This window comes from Typopeltis vanoorti, chromosome 11 (genome assembly GCF_054136105.1).
Source record: "Typopeltis vanoorti isolate ZY-2024b chromosome 11, IOZ_Tvanoo_1.0, whole genome shotgun sequence".
NCBI classification, from domain to species: Eukaryota; Metazoa; Arthropoda; class Arachnida; order Uropygi; family Thelyphonidae; genus Typopeltis; species Typopeltis vanoorti.
The window spans coordinates 82,166,659-82,178,412 of NC_143559.1; positions in this window are offsets into that span (position 1 = coordinate 82,166,659).

The window sequence follows — 11,754 nt, forward strand, 5'->3', positions numbered from 1 at the left end:
CTAGATGATCTCTTTGAGACATTGCAAGACATTCAAGTTTGTAACTTGATTCCTTCACGAAACGAGCTTCTTTCAAACACAATTCGCTTAATGCAGCCTTTTCTAAAACTATTTTTGTTTTTTTATGTCGTTTTCGAGTCACTTGATGTCAGAAGAAGTATGGAGAGATTTCAGTTGATTTCTGATTGGCAAGGTTCTAACCCGCAAAACAGAAACACCGAACATAGAATACTCACGATTCACCCATACATTATCTTTTGATTTACCATTACTTTTTGTACATTTTGACAACGTCTAGCACGTTGTCAAAATTCACGCAACTGTCGCACGCAAAGATACCCCTTTGTGGGCGATTCGAAAATTTGAATGTATAACCACTTTCTACTCGAAATCATCAGTGATACAAATTGCCATAAGCTGATTCGTCTGAATGGGAAGTTGTAATCTTCAGAAATAGAATTCGTCCTTAGATTTTGTACACGGTGTACTTTTGTTCACTGGTGTCCTTTTGCACTGTATATAGTGCAAAAGGACTCTTTTCTAGCCAATGCCAATCATCCTGTGATTGGTATTGGCTAGAAAAGATTAACAAGCGTATTAAATTAATATATAAAATTTCTTATAAGACAGTTTCTTCATGTTGATCCATTTATTTGTTTTGGTATGAATCAAGACCTTTAGCAGTGTTTTTTTTTCGTCTATCACCTGTCAACAAAAGAATGCCAAAAACTTCCAAATGTCTTACTTAATTTCTTATGAACCGTAGACTTTGCGTTACCGAATACAGTTTTCTTAATCTGACTGCGTGTATGTTGTGGGAATGTGTGAGACTTTCAAGATTTGTTGGAAAAAATTCATGTAGTTTTTTTTAATTCGCAATTTAGTTTTGAATTATTTGATATATTTCCAAATATACATAATTCACGCATTTCTAAAAATTACTGAAAAGTTATTAATAAGTTTTATATATGAGAATGTGTCCTTTTCTGTAGAAAATACATTCTTTTTTTTTTTTCCAGAAATCTTACTAATTCTCCAAATTCAGCGATTCAGGACTGCGTGCACTTATATTTTAAAAATAGCATCTGTCACTTTACCTTTGAAGAATAAGAAAAGACATTTTATGAGCCATGAGTCGAGGGCACCAGTAATTGGGATTGGTGGGAATTATGGAACGTGTCCAATTGGACACAAAAACTATTGCGTCCAATTTATAACTGTACAACCAGATACATGATGCCCATCTATCCTTAACTTTGCGTTTTGCCCTAACATTATTTTAATAATGTTAGGCCTAAACGAATGCTGCCTACAGATTTTTACTTCTCATTTGCCAACTATCATCCATATTGTGAGGTATATTTACTTCCGTATTAATAATAATAATAATAATTATTATTATTTTATTTTAAATCTCTCAATGTCTGATCTGAAATACCTTGTTTGGAAATATTTTATCAACAACGAACTGCTGTTATTCGAGACAATAAGGAAGAGAACTTCAAAACAGGATTTATTTAATATACATTGAAAACCATTCCGCCGATTTTGGTTGAACCACAAAACGCATTTTCTGCAGCAGGTTTACTTAGAACCCAATTGAGAACTCGTCATAGTGATAGACATATCGATTGTTTTTTATTAACGAATCTATTTTAAAAATTTTGATGGACTCTTAAGTATTTTAAGATAAATATTTCAAAATATATTTTAAGAAAAAATAGTAATTTTTTTTCTCTAATAAATTTTACCTTTTTTGTATCGATAAATATTTTAAGATGAAGCTTTTTGAGATAAAATATTACTTTAAAAAAATATTTAAAAAAAAAAAAAAATCGAAATGAAGAAATCAGCATACAAAATAAAGCTCTACAAGACGGAGAAACCTATTAATAGGTCCTACGGATTTTTGTAAAACGCAGTTAACAAAGAGCAAAGCAGTCAATTAAATGCTAATATGGGAACCAATATGGCGATTATTAGCGCCCATTCCTTTAAGAATGACGGTAATATGGAATACATCAGATCTGAAATAAAACGCCATATATTTCAAATAACTAATATTCCCTATAAAATATTTCCCATATAATTATTAACTGCTCGTTAACAGAGGTGTAGTTAACATGCCGCGATACACTGCAGTGCAGAGGTGAGAAAGCTGAGGCTTGTTCAACAACAGCTTTGTGAGAGAAGATTTAGCTGTTTGGAGTTATTACCGAAGTAGATGAGGCGAGAGTAATGTCTGTTAATGCTAATAACAGACATACATGTTTGTTATTAATTATTAATGTTTGTTATTAATTATGTTATGTTTTTCAAGACGGTTTGCTTTGGATGATGAACTCTGCTATACCCCAATATGAGACTGGTTTATTTACATTTTGTTAAAAAAAAAAAAAAAATGTTGGGGGAGGGGGGAAGCGACATCAGTTCTTAAGATACCCAAAGGCCCATGAAAGTGTGTTTCAGAAGGTCCAAACACAGGTACACGACAACCGGGCGACGGTCAACCGGGGGCTTCACAATGGGCGACGGTCAACTGGGCGATGGTCAGCTGGGCGATAGCCAGGTGGGCGACAATTAATTGGGAGACCGTCATGTGGGCGACAGAAATTTACAAATTTCTGCACGGTTAGCAGGCATACGATTTGGCGGATTTTTAATTTTTATTTTTTGTAAATATTGGTAAAATATATATAAATATAAATATGGTTAAGACTTATGAGGTATGAACTACGAGTTATGTGTAATTTCCACATAATTGGAAAAAAAAAAGACTAAAAATAATCCAGACCTAAACATCTAATCTGACCTAAGCTTACCTGCGTGAATTTGCCTCCGATATTCTAATTTTCGATAAATTAAAAAAAAAAAAAAAAAAAATTTTCGAAGAATTGATCATTCGAAAAACTTACTTTCGAAGAGATGGTTGAAAAGAGTGGTCCGAAAATGATTTCGAAATGAAAGGCATAATCGCACAATAAAATAAAGAAAAAATACAGCTGAAACTGAAAGTTGTTATTTGGTCCTTTTCATTAAAATTGAAACATACTATTTGATTTTTAAGACCATGGATTTAATAAACATTTATACAAATCGTCTACTAATTTCGCTAATTGTAACTGTCTAGTTTTGTCAAGATCACGCGTGACATCACACAAATAAGTCTTATGCGTGTGATGTCATGAGTGCTCTCCAGTTTGTGTAAATGTTTTCAATCCATTACTTCATTCTTTTGTTTTTTACATTTAATACTAGCATAACCTTTCCCGTCTTGACAAAGCTAGACAGTTACAGCTAGCAAAACTAATAGACGATTTGTATAAATTTTATTAAATCCATGATCTTAAAAATTAAATAGTATGTTTCAATTTGAAAAAATACAGTTTTTTAATTCATCTATTAATATTATTTTGTAATAAACAAACATATTTACGCATGTTACATAACAGCACAGTAGTAAAAAACACTGACTAGGCATGCAGTCAGGAATACATATCCATACTTCAAGTAGAAAAAGCCATCAAAAGCCTGAAATGTGGAAAGGCAGCAGGAGTAGATGATATTCGACCAAAAATGCTCAAGAATTGAGATATAAAAGTCTTACAGTGGCTGCATAGTTCAGAAGGCCTGGACAGAGCGACGAATTCCAGATGATTGGAGTATGGCTCTCATAGTACCCATATATAAAAAGGGAAATAAAACTGAATGTGAGAATTACAGAGGTATTTCCCCACTGATTGTTCTTGGTAGGATATATGCAAGTATACTTGAGAAACGGTTGAGAAGAATTGTGGAAGAAAAGCTTGGTGAAAACAAGCTGGATTCAGGCTGCCAGGATCAAATCTTCACTTTACGATTTTTTTTGTAGATCTGGAAAAGACATATGACAAGGTGCCAAGAGAGAAGCTATTCAAAACACTACAGTGTATATGGCGTCAATTGGGCATTATATCAAGCAATACTTAGTCTTTATTTGAGTTGTAAGTCAGCAGTTAGAATTGAAGGAAGTACGGGAAGGTGGTTTAATGTCAAATCTGGTGTCAGACAAGGACGTACATTATCCAATCTGTTATTCATTATCTATATGGATCACATTATGAAGAAAAGTGGTATTAAATCAGATATCAAAATTGGCGATGTTAATGTCAGCTCTTTGCTTTATGCGGACGATGTTATACTCCTAAATAAATCCGCTACAAGTCTGCAAGATTCCCTGACTAAATTGAATAGCTGTTGTAATAGATATGGTATGAAGGTCAGCAATAAAAAGACAAAGACAATGAAAATAGGCATACACATTGAAAATATCAACTGCATTGTGAATGGAGAACTAATAGAACATTTCAGCTACTTAGGCAAGATTTTTAGTGAAGATGGTAAATTAAATATGGAAATAGACAACAGAATCAACAAAGCTGATACGGTAGGAAGTCAACTGGATAAATTTATATGGAACAAGAGAGAAATTAGTCAAAAAAAAAAAAAAATCTAAATTAGCTGTATAGAAGACAGTGTTCAAACCAATTTTAATTTATGGGTCAGAGAGATGGGTTAGAAATAAAACACTTGACGCCTCTAATCTTTCTTAGGAAAGTACTAAGAAAGATTAGAGGCGTGAACAGAGAATGAATGGCAATATCACATTAAAAACGAGGATATTAGAAAAGAACTTGACATTGTCAGCATCCAGGAATGCGTTAGCAGGTGACCATACCGCCTGCTAATATGGTCACTTAAACAGAATGGGAGAGGAAAGATGAGCAAAACAAGTGTTTTCTGCCAGGTTGGCAGGAAAAAGACCAAGATATAGGTGGATTGATACAGTAAAAAAATGTGTTAGAAGACAGAAATATAAGATCTGATAATTTTGGAGTCTTGACAGGTAACAGACTGATTTGGTGGAAAATTGTAGATAAGAAGTTAGTAATGATGTAAATTTTTCATGTAGTACTGTCAAATCCTGTACACCCTTTGAGGGTATATATCAGGAATTTGATGAGGATGATGATGATTCTAGTTATATGCAATACCACGTAAATATTCTGTTATATTTTCCCTATCGCAATTTATAACTTTTTTCAAAATATATTTTTCATCGTAAAGTCAGCTTCATCGTAACGTCTACGTTTGTGCTGATGTTGAAAACCTGCTACTGCTCTTTCATAATCAACATCATATGTTTTTTGAAATTTTTTTGTAGTCCATTTATAAAAATCCATAAATTTGGATGGCTTGTGCTGCTGCCAAAGCTCAATTGCAATTTTCGATGACAGGCTTCCGGAGAAATTATGGAGTCCCGGTTCTATTATTCCTTAGATGACCTATGGCAATTTCTTAATGAACATTTATATTTTCGGAATTTAGTAATGGCCACATTTCATGTATCCTATAAATAATTTTGTGTATGTTTCAAGAGTCTTATTAGGTAGTAAACAATATAAAACACAGAAACACAGGACCTCCATCCTTTCTAGCTAAAATACAAAAATATGAGCAAAAAGAGGGGGAGAAAGTAAAAATGTGCCATCCATAAATAATTCATTCATGCTTTGGCTCCACATTGCATGACTTTCACGACCAAAAATTAATATTGTCATTATGATATAAACGAAAATATTTATTAACTAGTTGACTCATTTTTTGCATGGGATATTCAATATAACTTCTATACAATTTTGTAATTCTATACAATCCAAAAAAAAAAATTACATTTATCGGGTAGTAGATCAATAGAATAGCATTGCATATTTGATCGATTATTTTATCGCCCAGATGTCTGACGCCCACTTAGCCATCGCCCAATTGTCCGTGTCCCTACTGATACTACCTCGTCTCTATTCTTCACGTGATTCTGTCTACGCCACGCAGCGTACCAAATTTCAGTCTACCCCATAATATCGTATTCAACACTTTGAAGACTAAAAAGTTATCAATACCGAATTTTAAAATTCGTTTTCTGTTGTTCATGTAAAAAAAAAAAAAAAAAGTATAACATAATAAATTGTCTTAAAACACAAAATTACTGGAGAGATGAATAGGCCTTTGGAGGAAGGGCGTCATAAAGCTGTAGTCCGGAAAGAATTTAATACCATTGATTTCAGAAAGCTCAAGGTCGATTAGAGTGCGTAGTGGTGTTCACTGATAAATGCATAGCCACGGTTAGGACAACTCCTGCCAATCATGATCTGTTTCCCAATTTATTTATTTATTTTTAATTTATTATTGTGTACGTTTTTTAACCTATCATTAGTGCCTGTGAGGTATATTCATTATTAACGTATTTGCACTAGTAAGGAATTCAATTTAATATATGAATAAAATGTCGTAGAGGCATTATATTATTTCTGCGCAGACTTGGCGATTTGTTTTGCAGCTCCTGGTCGTGTCAACTAAAGTAGGACCACATTGCGCAGTATTATTACACATGGAACAATAATCACATAGCGAGAGAAGACAGTGTCATATTAGCCATTGAAATTTGGACCTTCTTTCAATATGTATACGTATTCAAGGACAGATTTTCTTTGTTTCTAAGGCAGACAGAACCACTATAACAGCAGCTAAATATTACGGTACAATGACGTAATCAGTTGCTCTAGGAGCCGGAAAAGTGGTAACACTCCACACGTTATTTGGCGCAACAAAAGTCAACAGTTCGCGATAAAGTATAGCTCTTTCCCATGGTAGCTTAATAAAATATGTGCTAAAATTATATAATAATGCTCACTAATGAAACAAAGAGCAGAACTCCATTTTTCATAATGTGGTTTATTATTAAATAATAGTGGTTAAATTAACCATGAAAGTCTTAATAAGTTATCCTAATATATTAACAAAAACAATGCAGGTTAATAATTTGCTTTATTTGCTATATATATAATACTCTATAATAACATTCGTGCATGCAAATTATCTCAATTAGAATAATACTTCCGCTATAGTAAATGTAAACAAACCACAAAGAGCCATCAATGACATAATATGCCCTATTTATTAAGTGTATTTTATTGGCATGCTACGCAGCGAATGAGGGAAGATGACAATTGACAATTGACATTTATGTCTTTAGGGGTGAAGCAAAATGCTTTTCATATTCCCCGCTATCTGTTGTGGTTACAGTGAGGGTAAAATTTACGAGCAGTTTGCTCGCGCTGAATGGGCATGGAGATTATGCATCGTTATAGGAGGCTAATATAGCTTTTGGTCTTCTATATTTGAATATGTCTGTTGCCTCGTATGCTGCAGCTTGTTGAACCAAATCATTGGGATGCGTGGACGTCTTTAGGAAAAACTTGGATGCTAAGGATTGCAGAAAAGAGAGAATATAGGGAATGTTTGTGTCTCTGTGGAGCTGGTTGTTTCTAACATACCACGGGGCGTTCAGAATCATTCTCAAGCATTTGTTCTGCACTCGCTGTATTTTGATAATGTTAGCATTAGAGGTGTGGCTCCAGGCCGGAGAGGCGTAGGTGATTATAGGACGAATCATCATCTGGTATAGTTGCAATTTGATTCTGTTCCTGAGCTTGCTATTTCTATTAATTAGCGGATAGATCTGAGCTATGGCTTTAGATGCCTTTGCGCACGCAGACTTGATGTGTTGGTTGAAAGATAGCTTTTTGTCGAGAATCACACCCAGGTAATTTGTTTCTGTCTGCCAGGGAATTTTAGTATTGAATAGTAACACATCTCCTGCAGGAAACATTGGTCTTTTTGAGAAGAGAACAGCTGAGCTTTTCTGGGGATTGACTTCCAATCTCCACTTAGAGAACCAGTCCTCCAGCTTTAGAATGTTTTCTTGAAGCTTTCTGGTAATGAGATGAGGTCTGAGAGATCTGGTTAGTATTGCCGTATCGTCCGCATACGGGGCCAAAATAGAAGTCATCGGATTGTGCGGGATGTCTGACATGTATATAGAGAACAGCAATGGAGCCAGTAGAGATCCCTGCGGCACTCCAGCAAATATGTGGCGCTGGGAGGATGTAGAACCGTTAATTTTTACTTGCATTGATCTATTCTGAAGATATGAATGGATTAAATGAACCATTTTTAGTGAGGTACCGGCTGAGATAAGTTTGTGCAGGAGTCCAAAATGCCAGATTTTGTCAAATGCTTTGGACAGGTCTAGGAAAACAGCTCCTGTGCACTGGCGCCAGTTGTAGCTGGTGGTTATGTATTCGACAATTCTGTGGATTTGCTGGGTAGTACTATGGTGTTGTCGAAAACCAAACTATTCTTTAGGGAGGATGTTTAGGTCATTTACTGAGGTTTGGAGTCGTGAGAGGATGACCTTCTCCGCTACCTTACCCAGATTGGAGATGAGACTGATTGGACGATAATTCTGCGGTAAGTGTGGGTCTTTGCCTGGCTTATGTATGGGAATTACATCAGCCAGTTTCCAGGAGGAAGGAAAATAGTGAAGTCTTAAGATTCCATTTATTATACTGGTCAGGTGCACCATAGCTTTTCGGGGCAGCAGCTTGATCACCCTGTTTGAGATGTTGTCTGGTCCAGGAGCTTTATTGTTTTTAAGTTTTTTAATAATATCATATAATTCAACAGGTGATGCGGGTGTAATATGGTCAGCACTGGTGTCTGGGAGGTTTAGTGCATGCCTGACCTGTCTGTGGATTTTATAGAGATGATTGAAATCTAAATTGTTATAAGAAGGTTTGCACTAATCCTCAAGATTTTTTAGTATGACTTCTGCCTTATCTGCATCTGTGTGAACTAGGCCCTGGTTTGAGATTATAGGGGGAGGGATCTGTTTTTATTTTTGATGCTTCTCAATAGTCCCCAGATAGAGTGATCAATAGGTGAGATAGAGGCTAACTTTTTATCCCAAACTTGGTTTCTGTGTGTTTTAAGTGCATCTCTTACTGATCCGTTTAATCTGTTAAGCACTGTCTTGTCCTGAGGCGCACGAGTGTTATGAAATCTCTTTCTAGCTCTGCTCTTCTCTCTGATCAGGTCCATAATGTCCTCAGGCAAACGATCAGGCTTGGGAACAGGTTTCTGGAAGGTTGCAACCATTATAGCGGACTTAATCTGTTGGGTGAGGCTAGCCACTGCAGATTCCACATCTTTTGGTGTGCCTATGTGAGGGATGAGGGAAGATGGAAGTCGTCTGCGACATCTCAATGGCAGCCAATGCAAAGGTACAAGGTAGCGTTCCGCATTGAAAAGTAATCCCCAATTTCTTGGAAATTACTTTTGGGGATTACTTGCCCGAAATTCCAAAAAGAAACACACAGTTTATTTTTGGCATTTCGGGGTTAAATTAATTTAATGAAGTAAAAAAAATCACAAACAACACGCCGAAAAGAAACACCGACTCGCAATCTAAACTCAACTAAGACTGCGCATGCTCAACAATGACTTGCGACGCAGCATACAGGCCAGAGTCAAAGTGGGGTATTCGTGTTACCTAATCGCCATTTTCTGAGGCTGCACTTTTAAATTTTTACCAAATAACCGGGACAAAATGACAAACTGGCCGGGACGAATGATAGGCCTACACACACACACACACACACACACACACACACACACACACACACACACACACACACACACACACACACACACACACACTGTCGAAAAATAAACCGAAACGTTTTAAAAATAGAACTAGTGGCGCCACCTGTTGTATCTTTTTGTTGTCGAAAGAGGTAACCTTCATTAGTTGTGTCAACTGTTTATGACATTTGTTTCATTAGAAGCAGAGTTATAGTGCCAAGAGTGACAGTGTGTTTTGACGAATGGTCGGGAAATGAGTTTCAAACAGACAGCTGCGATTAACTTTTCTGTTAAACTTGGTTTTTCCCAAACGCATCAAATGCTTCAAAAAGCATATGGTGATGAATGCTTATCCCGTACTGAAGTTTACGAGTAGTTTAAGCGATTTCAAAGTGGTCGTGAGACGCTTGAAGACGACGAAAAACCGGGCAGTACAAAAACTGGACTGAGCGAAGTTAACATCCAAAAAGTGAGTGATTTCATCAAAGAAAACCAGAAATCGTCCATGAGATTGATTAAAGGTGAATTGGGGAGATTCCAAAATCAACTGTGCACAACATTTTGACCGAGAGTTTGGGCCTTCGTAAATTGAATTCGCGATTTGTTCCCTACAAGTTGACCGACGACCAAAAAATGTATCGTATTGAACACTGCAAGGACACCTCATTAAAACCGCTCGTACGGCGGTTTTAATAAGGTAATGAGGATCGTTTCTGGTGACGAAACGATCGTTACTGGTGACGAAACGTGGTGTTTTGAGCATGAGCCCGAAACAAAGCGCCAGAGTGCTGAGAAGAGACCCCTAGAAGAGGGGCATCGGAGTCGCTTGGAGAAGTTAAAAGTAAAGACAATGCTGATTTTTCTACGATTACAAAGGCATTATCCACAAAGAATTCGTTTCGCCTGTCCAAAGGGTCAAGGGTGAATTTTATCTCGAAGTTTTGAAGCGATTGATAACGAGAATTCGTCGCGTACGGCATGAATATCGTAAAGACTGACCATTCGTCAAAACACACTATCACTCTGGGCACTATAACTGGGCTTCTAATGAAACAAATGTCATAAAGAGTTGACACAACACTAATGAAGGCTGTCGCTTTCGACGACAAAAAGATACAACAGGTGGCACTACTAGTTTCTTCTATTTTCGAAAAGTTCGGTTTCTTTTTGGACAGAGGGTGTGTGCGTTTGAATTATATATATATATATATATATATATATATATATATATATATATATATATATATATATATATATACTTAAAGTTTGATGCTTAAAGTTTGTTTTCTGTGGTACTTATTACATTTCGCGTGATAATGCTTAATTTACGAAACGAGTTATGATACATCTGATATTATGCATTACGTGTTGATGACGTCACAGACTAGTAAGTTTTGAAACGTTTAAAAGTGTTAGTGGAAAATGCACACACCTATAATTGTGATAGTATCTTTCTCAGTAAAACAAAGGAAAATCTTCAAGTCAGTAACTGGGGGGGGGCGGTCTAGGGTTTTTAGTTCCACTTCTTGATGTTTATAACTATCAATTTGATTAGGATTATTGGTTTTATTTTCTTAATTCAAGCAAAATGAAGGATACAGTAACATATCCTGTTTCTATTTTATTTTATTTATTTTGCAGCTAGAATTTGTTATATTTCATTTTCTATTCTGATATATTTACGAGTGCAGTGCTTTGTAATATTATTAATGTCAACTGCTGGTTTGCATCTCTATCGTCCGGGAAACTCTTTTTCGAATGCTGAACAGTTTAATGATGGTCGAATAGAAGCAGTGATGATATTATTGCAGACTGCAGAAACGAGGTGTCCGAGTGGTTAAGGAGGCGAACTGACAAGTCCTTGGAGTCCCTGCATGTGTTCGAATCCATGCACTCCTCACGGATCTTTGTGAATCTCTTTAAATGGTGGATAATTTCGTCGTGCCGTATGACAACACTATCCTAAATCATATTTGATTTGTAGCTTCACATTAAAAAAAAATCAGGCGTGTTTGAAATTGAAAAAAAAAAAAAAAAAAACTTGTGCGAAATTATTACTGTCATTTCGAATGTAGTTTGGGTGGAAATTAAAAATGATATTTAGGATTTCTATTAAGATACCTCGAGCACTTTTGATGTTGGTTTTAGTCAATCCATTTGTAGGCCTAACAAAATTCATTTGATAGTACTGTAATTCAACAAGTAACAAATTATTGCAGACAATCTCAAACT